This window comes from Magnolia sinica, chromosome 12 (assembly GCF_029962835.1).
Source record: "Magnolia sinica isolate HGM2019 chromosome 12, MsV1, whole genome shotgun sequence".
Taxonomy (NCBI): domain Eukaryota; kingdom Viridiplantae; phylum Streptophyta; class Magnoliopsida; order Magnoliales; family Magnoliaceae; genus Magnolia; species Magnolia sinica.
Genome location: NC_080584.1, coordinates 79,362,436 through 79,377,174, shown reverse-complemented (window position 1 = coordinate 79,377,174; position 14,739 = coordinate 79,362,436). Strand labels below are relative to the sequence as shown.

The 14,739-nt window shown below is 38.0% G+C and overlaps 1 pseudogene; it reads left to right on the top strand.

Moving 5' to 3' along the window:
- The first annotated feature begins 11,904 nt into the window (after nucleotides 1-11,904).
- Nucleotides 11,905-13,972, top strand: LOC131221847 (sulfate transporter 1.3-like; annotated as a pseudogene).
- Nucleotides 13,973-14,739: the final 767 nt, after the last annotated feature.

The following is a 14,739-nucleotide window of genomic DNA, read 5'->3' as shown; positions in this document are numbered from 1 at the left end:
CAGTCGTCAGATCTACGCTGTCCATCATGTGGGTCCCATTCTTTAAATGCCCTAAGACATGAACAACAACGGTCCACATAAAAGCTAGTAAAAAATGTTAGAAAGAGTAACTCCTTAGTAAAATCTGGCTCACATGAGAATGAAATTGTGCCACCTGGCACTTAGTAGATGAACTGCCTCATAATTCACAGGTGGCACTTAGTAGATGAACTGCCTCATTCATACCTCTTAGCAAAATAAGTTACTGTACAAGACTTCCAGTGTATATGTACAATATCCAAACCATCCTAAACGCCCACCCCCACAGTAATGATCACACCTATACATTCACCATGTAGAAAACCAGAGACAGTTAAGGATCGTATATATTTTTGGGCTCATGAATTAAAATAACTTGACGCAATCCAAGGCCCAAGTGGGCCACGCGATAGAAAGCAGCCGAGATTGTATGCTCACCGTTGAAACATCTGTGAGGCCACGGAAGCTTTGGATCAGGCTATGACCGTATAAATGGTTTGACTGTATTATGAACAGTTTGGATGGCATGTAAACATCATAGTGGAGCTGGAAAAAGTTGGAACGATAGATTGCTCTCTTTCCACCTGTTTCCTGAGGCCTACTTTATCCACGTGATTTTTTGTCCCATGTCTTACATGAGCTGCCAAAACAAACGGTTGCATTTCTCACAAACATCATGGTGGGTCAACACTCATCAGGCCAAATGGCCTTAGTTCAATGAGCAGCTGTATTTTGGTAATGGCTGTCAACAGGGCAGGCCTGGTGCTGGTCTCCGCCCGAATTTTGAACTATTTCGGGCTGGGCCATCGGGGCGGATCTATTCAAAATTCTTGTTTTAGTAGGTCAGATGGCCCAGGTCTATTCAAAATTCTCATTTTAGTAGGTCCGAGCTTGGGCCATTGACAGCCCTAATTTCGGCAGAGAGGTATAGATGCACCGTGAGAGAACAACGAACGGTGTTAAGGCAAAGTTCTGTGTTCTCCACCATGATGTCCGATATAACCACACAATTCATCCAGTTCTTGAGATCATTTTAGGACATGAGCCTCAAAATGAGGCAGATCGAAAGTTCAGTTTGATCACACCATGGTAAGAAGTTGGGATTAATGCCTGCCATTCAATATTTCTTGAGGGCCACAGAAGTTTTGGATTTGTAGTTTCCATCCGTTCAGGTCTGTGTGACTTTATGAATAGGTTAAATGGCCAACAAACATCATGGTGGGCTCCAAACAGGTTTCAGCAGTGGCCATCAATCCCCACTGATTTCTGTGGTGTGGTCCACTTGAGCTTTGGATCTGCCTCAGTTTTTTGCTCAGGACCTAAAAATGATGTCCAAAATGGATGGATGATGTAAGTGTAACACAACATCATCAAGTTTTGTTGGACCAACATGATGTATGTGTTATATTCACACTATATATTCATCCATTTTCTGACGTCATTTTAAGTCATGAGGCCAAAAATGAGGCAGATCCAAAGCTCAACCATACCACACTCTATAGAAAGCAGTGGGGATTGAACGTCAACCATTGAAAATTTCTTAGGGGCCACTGAAGTTTTGGATCAAGCTAATATTTGTGTTTTCCCTTCTTGGAACAAAATGATGAACCACCTTAAGTCTAAACTTCTTTCCAATCTGCAATTTGTTGCCTCGCACATTTGTGCGTATGGAACAGGGATTAGCTGCCAACCGGTCCAGCCAGGTGGGTGCGACCTTAACCTCAAGGCCCACCTTAATGTATGCATTATATATCTGTTCTTTCCATCTGTTTTGCCAGCTTATTTTAGGCTATTGTCCCAAGAATGAAAGCGGATTTAAATTTCAGGTGGACCACACAACCCTTCATTTAGGCATGTGTGACGTTATGGGCGATAGCAAGTAAACATTACAGTGAACCCTAGGAAGTTTTTAATAGTGGGTGTTCAACGAACACTGTTTCCTGTCGGCTGGATCCAGGTTTGCTGCTAATCTGCGTTCCGTGCATATGGGCTCAGATCCGGATACAATAGATTGTGGGCCCCACATAGAAGCTACCATTTGCGGCCTCATTCCCCATCAGATGGATCACGTGTGATGATATAGTCAATTTGTCATGTTGTGCGCACTTTAAACTGGAACACTGCAAAAATCGGAGCAGTGCATTTATTAAGTGGGCCACTGATTAACGTTGAACTTGAGCTGTTGGATTTCTTTGTTTCTAACTGTATTTATTATTTATTATTTTTTTCTGTTATATGTAAGTGTGATTAATTTTGGGTTTTTTTCTTTTCGATATACTTGCTTAGGGTTTGAGCTATGGCCTATAACTGCCTGCTATTAAAGTTTTTTTCTAACCCAGAAATATCTTCAAAAATCTATTAACTTTTAAAGGAGGGTAATGGATATGACCTAACCGGTTGTGCAAGAGCTAAATGGGCACAGAACTTTAACTCAGAGTTCCTTAACAAGAATCATATTTAACATCAGAAAGACATATATACCCCAGCTTTTGCAAGGTTTCAACTGCTTTACCCGTTACACCCAGTAAAGAAAATGGTCAAAGGTGTAATTATCGTATACTTAGAAAGCATTCGAGTGATTAAAAGCTGCATTCTAAATTAGTTACTTAGAAAGCATTCCTGTGATTAAAATTTAAAAAAATAATAATCAGCAGCTCAGTCTAACATCTTTTAGAACAAATCTAACTGAAGGAATCTCAATGACAAATACATGAACTAATGAGGTACCTAAGTGAAAAGATTTTTTAAGTAGGCACCAGGATGGAAATTACACAGCATTTTGTAATGATCCCTATTGTTAATCCTTACCAAAATCTCTAGTTGATAATATGAGGTGGGATTCTCCATAACATTTGTCCAAAAAGCTTATGCTAGAAGCCGATTCTCAGTGTAGAGAATCTATCACGTCAAGAAAGGTTACACCTTAGAAAAGTGAGATGGCCCCAAAAATGAAGCAGATCCAACCATTAAATTGCCCAACATGTGAATTAGAAGTTTCCGGGTGACTTTTGAATGGCCAGAATTTTGAGATGTCTAATCATCCTAGTAACACATTTTCTGAATGAGCCCGTTGATATGTATAAAACACAATGGTCCCACACAATGTAGAAAGCTTGTAATGATGGGTGTCCCCATCTCAACTATTCAGTGGGGTAGCCCACCTGAGTTTTCTATCTGCTTGATTTCGGAACCCAAGAAATACCTGAGGAAGTGCACAGGATATACAGGATGTCGCTTATGTATCAGTACTGTGGGCCAAAAATTGTGTTATAGGTTAAGCGCAACCTACAATGCAGTGTATCTGGCCTCTGAAATGTGCTGAACTGGAAACTATAAATTCCAAATCCTTGAATTGTGGTTCTGACAATGATGGTTTTAATTATAAAAATTAAATTCTAATATTAGTGGCATATTAAGATATTCAAAGGATATGAGGTTCTCATCTATGGGCCACGTGAAAATGTGATACCTTGGTGTGAAAATCCAAGCTATCCCCTAGGGCCCCTCCGTGTAAATGATTTGTCTGAGAAATCTATCAAGTACATCATGTGGGAGAGGTACTAAAACACGTAGTTGTCTTAGAATAATTTTACCATATTTTCCAGTGAATGATTTATTCTATGGACAGTGGCCCAACTGATAATTAGACTAGCCTTATTTTTTATCTATTCATCCAAACCGTGGGAAGCCAACTAACAATGGCTCCAAACTCACACACATGGGGCACATTGGCACATGTTGTGGCTTGTCTGTTGGATACCTTATAAAAACTTGTGAAATCAGTAAAAAGGAAGAAATTTGTGCATAAATTCAGAGGTATAAGAAAAGGAAGAACATACCAGGAAATAAGCGTTTTGGCTGAGCAAAGAAGATAGAAAGTAGACAAATGAAAAAGAAGGGTATGCAAAGATGAAATACAGCCTTCTCTTGTGCTTAGATGGCCGAGGGAAGCAAGCTATATATAGAGGGAATGCCACTAAAGCATGGTACCTCAGTCTCATTCTTTTAATGCTCTAAGACATGAACCAGGTTGGTCCACAAAAAAGTAGGTGGAAACGTTTGAAACAAGCTCTTTTGTAAAAGCTGGCTCACATGGTGAATGAACTTGTGCCTCCTGGAACTTAGTAGATGAGCTGCCTCATTCATACCTCTTAATTAAGACAATAAGTTATTGTAAAACAACTAGTGCAAGGTGTCGTGTACATTATCCAACACGTCCTAAACACCAGCCCTACAGTAAAGATCATACCCATACACTCATCATGTAGTCCATCATGTTGAAAACAATGGACAGCCAAGGATCTTATATGAAGTACATGTGTGTTCTAGTTGATAAATGGATTGTCATAGCTTTTGTACTTCGGTAACCTTCATCGCGGGCCAACCTTTTGGACAGTTTGGATGTTATACATTCATAACAATGGGTGATTTTATGCTAGACCGCACTCCAACTAGTTGCATGTAGTACCTCTCAAGGAAAAGAACTCCCTGAGATGCTTCCCTTGCAATAGCGGAAAAGCACCATGTCACCGACTGAAGAAAGGAAAATCAGATGCGGGTCCTTGTGTGCTCGAGTGACTGACTCTAGTTTACCAGAATATCAAATAATTAAATGATCTTTGGCCAAAGAATTATATATATATATATATATATATATATATATATATATATATATATATATATATATATATTGGGAGACTCACTTCGCCCAAGGTGATCACCTCCATCTTTCTTCGGTGCAAAGGGCAGTTTTCTACAATTTGGACTATTGACACCAGCAATAAAACACGTATGTGAGATTTGAGCTTCTTAATCAAGTGATAATACTTTTCTGATCTTCTGAAAAAGAAAAGAAAAAAAAGAACCTATTTCACAGCTTAGGCGGGCCACATCATATCAAAATAAATTAATGGCTAAAAAGAAGTTTCTAATTGTGAGGTATTTTGTATGTTGTGGCCCACATAATGAGAAAATTATCTGATTTTTATATAGAATATCAAAGAATGTATGCCTCTTTCCCTTCTGGAGAAAGATAGGAGCATACCACCTGTAACTTTGTCACGCTCAGATAAAAAAAAAAATACTTTACAAATTTCAGGCAAGCTTTGCAAAAATACTAGACCTCACCTATCATATATAATATCAAAAAAAGATATACACTATCACACACACACACACACACACACACATGGAAAACAAAATAAGGAGAGTAGGGCACCAAAAACCAAGCAAGACAACTACCACCAATCTGCTTCCACATCCATAGCAATGGAAATAGAACCTCCCATGTCTCGTCCCACACTTTGGATATAGAGTGTGCACCCTCAGACTCAACTTACAGTCCATGACTCATGCACTACGTGTACATAAATCCATCTATCTTACAGTAATTAAGAGGTACAATTACATATATTCTAAAGCATCATCACATTAACATTCATACATCCAACTATTTTCACTTTATTTCATAACAATTTATCCATAACATTCTCATGCATTTATAAAATAAATTCTCAAAACTGATATAAATCCACCCATTTTATTCAACTAAAATAATTAATCATCATCTAACAAAGTTATAACTATAAAAATTTTCAATTTTAATCAACTAGCTGCACTTAGAATAAATGGATACTAAAATTCCTAAAATCAATCTCAAAATCAATTCAGCCATCTAATGCAACAAACTCGTCTTCTGCCAAATACGATCATTGGTCTTGAGTTGCATCCACCAACTTGACCTTATTTTTCAATACCTGATTAGATCGTCCTATATCGTCCGCCTCTGTATGGTTGTTAATGCACAACATTAGCTAACTAAGCTAGTGAGTCAACTCAATATGGTTCATACATAACACAATATAAGATGATACAATTAAACTCAAATATTATGTATGTAGTATGAGCATAGATGCAAAGATTGCATGAGATGCATGTCGAGTGAGATGATTGTTCACTTGCTTTTGTTGGATATTCATCAACTCAAAAATTGTACCCTTCAGATATCCACCGTATGTAGGCATGAGTAACCTTTAGCTGTCAGACATCTACCATAAGTAAGCATGAATAACTTGTACCCATCAAACATCCACCTAGGTAGGCATGAGTAATCATACGTCTACTTTGTGAGTATACTTCCACTATTGTGGGCATATGATAATGAATCTACCAGGCATTACCATTCAAGGAGATCCTAGGAACTCAGGCACAAGGTGTGCATGAAGTTACAATGGATGCATGTAATGCATGCTCAATGTCTATATATCAACGTATTTAGTGAATATATAAATCTCTTGTTCAAGAGGAAATAATTGTTTAATGATCGCAATGGTTTATACATCCATGTATTTAATTCACATTTACAGTCATTTAAGTATGAATCAATACAGAAGATTTATCTTAGCATATTATCACAGCAACACAATAGATAATCAATCATGATAATCATGACAATCGTATCAAACATATCTTCAATCTTAACCGTACATATATGAGACACGTTAGGATTCACTCATCTATTTATGGTAGGGTCGAATCTTTCAAATAATCAAACGCTTCGAAAATTATGTTTCAAATTCATATTAAGATGATTTAGTATACCACAATTCAATCATATTATTCCAACAAATGGGGTCTACCTTTGATTCAAGAAAGATGACCCAACATACATTTTTAAATTTAAAATTTGAAAAATACAGAGACTGTTGATCGATGTAGTCGATCGATCAAGACAGCCTGAGGGTCCTTGATTGATCTCCCAATCACTCAATCATAGATCGATGAAAATTCGAATTTAGTTTCTTAAGTCTCTTGACACTGTTGACCACCTTTAATTGATGGAACCTTGCTCGTTGATAGATTGAGCTTGTTCGAATTAAATTAGTCTAGTCACTGGAGTGTTTTGGTCACTCTTGATCAGAAACCCTTAATTGATTGAGATCGCTTGAGGAGAGCCCTGATCGATCAAATCTAATCATCAATTCAATTGAAACTCAACACAATTTTCCAAACTTGGTTTCTAGACAAAATTTGGCATGTTCGATAAATTTAACACTTCAGTCGATCAATCAACTAAGCCAGATAGGTTTTGTTACGCGGTTCAATTTTTATTTTTCTTTTTATTTTTTCGTAATTAGGATTTTTTTTTCTTTCCATAGTTTCGATGGATTCCATTGATTACAAAAGTGGATACAACCCATCCAATGGTTTTTCTCATTATCAAATGCAGAAAAACCGAAGGATCACTTACATCCAAATATCTTACATCTATATGCCCATGTCAAGATGTGTATGGCTTCATGTGCTATTGATTGATAGAGCACTTTCTTGGAAGAAAGTATTGCTAGCAACTTTTCACAAGTATGCCAATTTTGTTGTTGTGGTTATAAAATTTAGAGTAATGAAATCCATGAAATACAACTATCCATTAGTTAGGGGCCATTGTGGCAAAATTGAATTTTCGTAATTCGTCCAAATAACTTAGAAAATCAAAGATAATTGGGGCTTTTCACAAATTTAATTATGGTGCATGAGGTAAAACCAAATACATGTGATCATCTTATTGGAGGTATGTGAAGAAGCAACCCTGAGTTAGAATCAAATAATAATAAATTAAATTAACCAAGCTCACTCCCATTGATCGACTTACACAATTTTGTAAAATTGCGCTTTTTGTTTCCTAATACAGTTTTAACTCTATTTAAGAGTTTGTAATAAGGGATTAAGGAATAGAGAATGTATTTAGGGCTTTTGTGAGAAAAATGGAGAGCAAAGTTAGGGCTTTGTATGATTTTTTAGGCTAATTCTCAAAACAGTAAGATCTTCTATGTCTTATAACATTTTTTATTATAATAGATTCATTGTCACTTTTTACCGTAATTTTTTCCCATGAGGGTTTTTACATGTAAAATCTTGTGTTCTCTCTTTGATTAGTTTATTTGATCTCTTATTGTTTAATTTAAATTGATATTGTTTCCACATGGCCCCAATACATTTATGTACATGATAATAGCTATTACCTATATACATAATCGTCTATGTACATATAGATTTTCATAACCATCATTAGTAACTTTTCATGGCAAACGTGCATGTACATGATCATAATTATCATTACTGACATGTCATGGCACACCATACTAACAAAATCCTCATGGATTAGCTGATTTTGAGGAGGTCACAGTTCATCTATTCAGAATATTAGTGTGTCAGGCCTATCTATGAATGGAAAATCCCAACTCTTTGTAGGCTGTAAATAGATGTCTGAGAAGAGAAACAGCATGCCTCCACATTCTACGTAGGCCTGTAGGAAAACAAGTTATATATTTGGATGGAAGTCCATCTAAAAGCCACTAAGTATGCCAATTCAGGTGGGTCCCATTCTCTGATGCCCTGGGAACTGAACCAGGCCAGTCTGCATAAATACAAGTTAAACTATTACAAAAGAGGAACTCTTTTGTAGAATTTGGCCCACGCGACGGACAAAATCCAATGCAGCATGTAAACCACTCAAGATTATGGGACCATCACGTTATATATATATATAAACTCGTCTATTATATCCTGTCCTCCGTTCTAGGACATTGGGGAGCAGATACAAGACTTAGGTGGGCCACATCACGGAGAACAATGGGGAAGGAACTCTGACCATTGCTTTGTATGTGTGACCCCATGGTGTTTATTTCACCTGGCACTTTTAGTAGCAAGTCAATGAGCCACCCAAACATATCTTTGCACAGTAAGTTTCGTTACAACAAACACAATGTGTGAAGTGTGTACAACATCCAACCCATCCAAAACGTTGGCCCTGCTTTGAAAATCAGGTGATACACTCATCATATGAGCCACCGTGTAGAAAACCGTAGAGAGGTAAGGATCTTATACAAAGTACATGTACGGCCCGTTTGATGAGTGGATCGTCCTAATTTTTGTGCTCAGCAATCTTCACCATAGGGCTAACCTTTTTGGAAAGGTGAGATGCGGTACAGCTAACTAGGCCGCAACTATTCCCTATTTAGACTACGGTCAAACTAGTTGCATGTGACACCCCCAAGAAAAGCTCTCCTATATTTCAAAAGAAAAAAAGAAAAAAAGAAAAAAGAAAAGTAGGAATAAGTAGAAAAAGCTCTTCTCATGCCTTACCTGATCCGGAAGAAAAACACTAGGAACTTAAAGAAGAGGAATCAGATGCTTGAGAAGGGCAAGTATCCTTTAGAAGATTACACTGAGCCATATGCATGAGAAAAGCAATTTCCTCAATTGAATTTGGACTGTTGTTCTATTTATCACCAACCTTTTATGTGAAGCCAGAAATTTGAAAATTTGGAACTGGCCTATGGAAAATTTCTTATGACATGGTTCATCCAGAACTGGGCCCAACACACCAATGGTCTGGATCAATCAGCCTTATTCAACTCGAAGAAATTGAATATCCGTACGTACTTTGCGTACCCTTCATGGATCATTCAAGGATACAACTCCTTGGGCAGTTCACAAAAGAAAAAGTGATAAAAAAATAATAAAATTAAAAATTAAAAAAGCAGACGGAGATTGTTTCTGTCGTTCTCTCCTTTTCTTTTTTTCTTTCTTTGTGCAATCGGATGCATCTGATTGGGCAATTCCAACTCATGATCATGGTAGAATTTCGATCTTGAACTTTTTCATTTTAACCGTACAGTGGGCAAAAGCTAACTGGACAATTATTGGGTGCACCCATTCAGTGAATTTTTTGGGTTGTGAAATATCCAAATGGGCCCAGCGATTTGGACAGTTCAGATCAAATTACTTACATGCAACATGTTCAGTGGCCACCAGCATTTTTTGGCTACCTTAGCAGGCGTGCCGATAGGTGTTATTCAACTTTCAAAGTTAAATGGAGCGGATTAGGTGTATTACCCTTACCGAGGGCCACCTTAAAAATGTACTGTATATCCACACCCACTAAAGTGTTACCTGGGTAACAACTAAACCGCTCAACATATTCATTAAGGTAGGCCCCAAACGTGATGATAACACCCACTGAGGTGTTGAAATGAAAATTAACGTTGCAAATTCTATAAAAGAAAAAAGAGTCTAATTGATCATGGATTGGTATATATCCAATCAAATACATGCATTTGCACAAAGGAAAGAGACTACTAACTTATGGTAACGAGTCTTCTCCAACTTTAACTTTAAAAAAATAATAATAATAATAATTAAATTTAAAGGAATTTTCGCACAGAGTTCATTGAGAATATGGATATTCCCAGATAATTCCTCCAGAAACTGTTATTACTGAGCATTAGTTTTTAAGAGAAGAAATTACATTATTACACTCCTTTTACTTTTTCTTTACAGGAGAAAGTGGAGAATAGAAAGATGCAGGGCTGTGGTTTTTTTTTTTTTTTAATGAACTGTTCTATCTTCATTGATCTGAAATAGTTATATAAGAGACACTACAAGAAAAAGATGCAGAGCCGACAGTTGGGTTTACCCTTTGCCGGCCGCCAGTTTTACCGGCCGCAGGTAAAGGGGCCGATACAAAGAAAAAGGGACGCCCTAATTCATTTGGCTCCCCGATCGACTCTCTCTCTCTATTTTAAAATGAAGAGAAAACGACTCTCTCTCGTTCTCTCTCTCGATTGCAGAATCGAGGAATAACAACAGTCAAAAACAGGAATCCTAACCCTAGAAATCTCTCTCCACCCACACACACACACACACACACACACTCTCTCTCTCTCTCTCTCTCTCTCTCTCTCTCTCTCTCAACCCTAATTCTTTCAAAATCAGGGTTACTGAAGACTAGGGTTTTTGGATGTGAGATCGTTCGGATCCGTCATGGCCGATCTTCCCGGCGATGCAGCGGCAGCGGCGACGGCTTCTCCCCGGCAGCGCCGAGCAATGGCCGTACGGATGCGCCGCCGCTGACGGTGTCGGGATCGTTCAAGGGGTCGAGGAGGCAGACATCAGTCTGGCAAAGCCTCGACGCAGACGAGTTCATTTAGTTTGTTTAGATTTCAAAGGGAAGTTGGGATTCTGCCCTGGATCCAATTTTGAGCTAAATCCAACCTTTGTAGTTCCTTGAGCTGATGGATTTCAGGTGGCATTTCTCCGGAGATCTACTTATGGCTCAAATTCAACAAAGCCAAGTTGGTAAGTCAACCGATTGCGGCAGGTATGCTTCCATAAATGCCATTCCTTCCCATGTACAAACTCTTGAGATTGGTTGAAAGATTGCTGATTGTTTCAGGAATTAGGATGTCGAGATGTTAGGATGTGTTGGAATAAAATCAGTTCCTTTTTATACTTTGTTTTTTCCTTTTTAGGATCTGTTGGAATAAAATCTGTTCCTTTTTATGCTTTGTTTTTTTCTTTTTAGGATCTGTTCGAATAAAATCTGATCCTTTTTTATATTTTAAATGAGTTTTTTGTCAGGATCTTTTGGAATAAAATCAGCTATTTCTCTTCTCTGTTTTTTTTTTTTTCCTTAAATTGGAATATGATTCTTTTCTTAATTGAATGGCCATAAACGTTGCATTGGAAATTCTTTTTAATGCATTTTCTTTTTCTTTTTCATTTCCCTTGTATTCATGCAAATAAAGGCCACAGCAGTTGAGGTGCTACAAGCGTTAAAGGGAAAATTGGGCCCTCTTTCTTGTCATTGAAAAATACAAAGGGCCAATTTTGTCATTTCAGAGCAGCCCTCTTTCCCGTTGGAAGAGAAGATGTCAAAAGCACATGGATGTTCTTCTCATGTCCTCATGTTGGAAAGGAAGCTGCAATTGACTTTATGTTCTATTTTTATTTTTTATTTTCCTAATGACAGCATGCATTGGTTGATGAATCTTTCCCCAATCAAACATTACAGACTCTAGTTTCATTCCGCCGCTGATTTACACATGCATGGGGACTTCGCGCGACATTGCCGTCGGGACCAGTAGCAGTTGTGTCTCTCCTTCTGGGGACTTTGCTACAAAATGAGGTTGATTCTGTTAAAAATCCAGATGAGTATCTCCAGCTTGTATTCACTGCAACATTCTTTGCTGGGATCACTCAAGTCACACACTTGGATTTTTTAGGTAATTGAACGATCTGTTTTACAAGTTTTCCATACCCTTGTTAACTTAGAAGGTCGGTATTTTTTGTTATAACATTGACGATTCTGGAAATGTTTACATATTAGCATTCTTGATCGACTTCCTATCTTATGCGGCTATTGTTAGGTTCATTGGTGGGGCAGCCATCACAACTGCTCTGTAACAACTCAAAGGTTTCCTTGGCATGAAGAATTTTACTAAGAAGATGGATATAATTCCGGTTTTGTGTTTGGTATGGAGTTTTGTACATCACGGGGTATGAAAATCTACTGAAAACGACTGTTATTGATAGTGTTTAAAAGCTTGGATTTGAGATGGAAACCAACCAACTCAAAACTAGCAACCATGATAAGTCAATTAGGTTGTCCAATGACTCAGTCAAGCCAAAACTAAATTTCCCTAAGCTAATGAGTTTAGAAGTACAGATTGCTGTCATTTTTCCTCACTGACTGTTTTCTTCTACTACATTCGCAGTGGAATTGGTAGAAAATCCTCATAAGATCAGTGTTCTTGGTTTTCCTTCTAGTTACCAAATACATTGTAAGTTTTTTCTCTTTGCTTCATATTCCTTGGACTCCATGCTTGTGGAAGGTTTCCTTCTTACATGACTCAAAATTGTTACAGGGGAAGAAGAAGAAGAGCCTTTTCTAGGTGCCCGCGATCGCCCCTTTGATCTCTGTTATTCTCTTGACCTTTTTCGTGTATATTACACCTGCAGAAAAGCATGGTGTTAAAATTGGAAATTTCCGAATTTTGTAGAGTTAACATCTCTATTTTATCTAATATTAGTCAACTAATAGTGCTGCAAATGTCTGAAAGGTGAAAGACATACAAAGGGGTATAAATCTGTCATCCTTGCACCAAATTCATTTCAGTGGTGAATTTGCTGCGAAGGGTTTCAGAATTGGTGCAGTGGCTGGTATGATAGCATTAACTGTATGCCTACTCCACACACATAAAGAATCCTAATTTTTAAGACATGCTGCTTGCAAACATCCATCTGCAAATGCAAGACAAGTAGTCAAACGCATGTGAGATTCGGGCCCTTCATAAGGTAGGCCCTAAGGTGAATGCCCCCTATTCCAAAAATCAGGCCAGTTCATCCACAGGGTGGCTGCGCATGTATATTGAATGAGGAACATTTGATTTTCTAACCATCTATTGTTTCATACATGTGTGGGCCACCAAGTGAGTGGACTGGAATGAGCTTGGGAATATTCACCATTGAGCCCACTGGATGAATGGTCTGGATCTCACACTGGAGTTCTCAGATTGGTTCATATAAATGCAAAGCCACACCCACTTGTTACTATTTATAGGGAGATTGAAGTTGCTTGTATTTGATATAAATTTTCATTTTCAATATTGTTATCCATATGGTTGTTAATGAGTTGGGCCTGGGTTGCCTTTGGTGTGGATTTTGAGCTGATTGGATGTGCCTATCTGGCTGGCCCTATTCAAAATTTCAATTTTGCTAAGCCCAAGCCTTGCCCATTGACAGTTGTAGTTATCCAACTGTCTACATTTCATTTATCTGTTTTTTTTCTTTTTGCTGATTATGGACCAGAACAAGCTGAAGGCCCTATTGTCCTCATCTTAGCACCTACCAGGGAATTTTTGAGTTTCGAATCCCTAATTAGGGATTTGTAGTGTCGATTCCCTAATTGAAATCATTGAAAACATTAATTGATCTTTTATTGAAAAGTAACTTTTAGTGTAAGCGGTTTTCTCACTATGATTTTCGGCCGTTAGTCTATCCACATGTGACCCATCAGATCAATACTCCTGAGCATTAGAGATGTTTGCCACATGTACTTTGATGTAGGAGCTTAATAGAACTTGCATCAGAGATGTTTGCCACGTGTACTTTGATGTAGGAGCTTCATGGAAGTTGCTCCAGAGATGTTTGCCACATGCACCTTGAGGAAGGACTAAGGAGCTTCTTGGAACTTGCATCGACCCAAATATTAGAATTCCGCTTTGGTCATTCACTTGCTTCAAAAGGAGTCGAGTCAAGAAAACACAGCTTCTTTAAACCCAAATATTTCAAATCTGCATTTACAACCAACCTGCTTCTTAGACCTAAGCACAAGTTCTGGGTGAGATTTGTTAAGCCCACACATGAGTGCACAACAACATGCAGCCACATGTGCCAATATAGCGTAAGGTGCAAGAACAAAGCTTTCCATAAAGTAACCTACATTGCCTAAAACTTCTGGCATAAGAGTGAAGTTGTTTCACACCTCAAGCGGACCTGTTTCAAAACATTCTTTTCTCTATTGGAAGCTCCATACTTCCACAAGTAGGGCCCACGGTAATGGTCTTTTTGTTGGTGTGCAAGTAATCACCAAGTGTGAAGGTAAGCAGGAACTGATTTGAGCATGGGAATTGAGAAGCTTCAGCTTCAAAATGTTAGCAAGTATGAACAGCTAGGAGGCAGGAGCAGGAGCACAAATCAAAAACACAATTCAAAGTGACAGTGGCACCTAGGTAGAAAATTTTGCAGCCGAGGTTGTACAGTTCTTATGTTGTTGTGTTTTTTTTTTTTTTTTCTTTAAACCTTCATCATCATCATCATCTAAGCCTTATAGGAGGTAGTCGTCTAAGTCCAGAATGGTTCTTGTAAATTCTATTCCTAAAC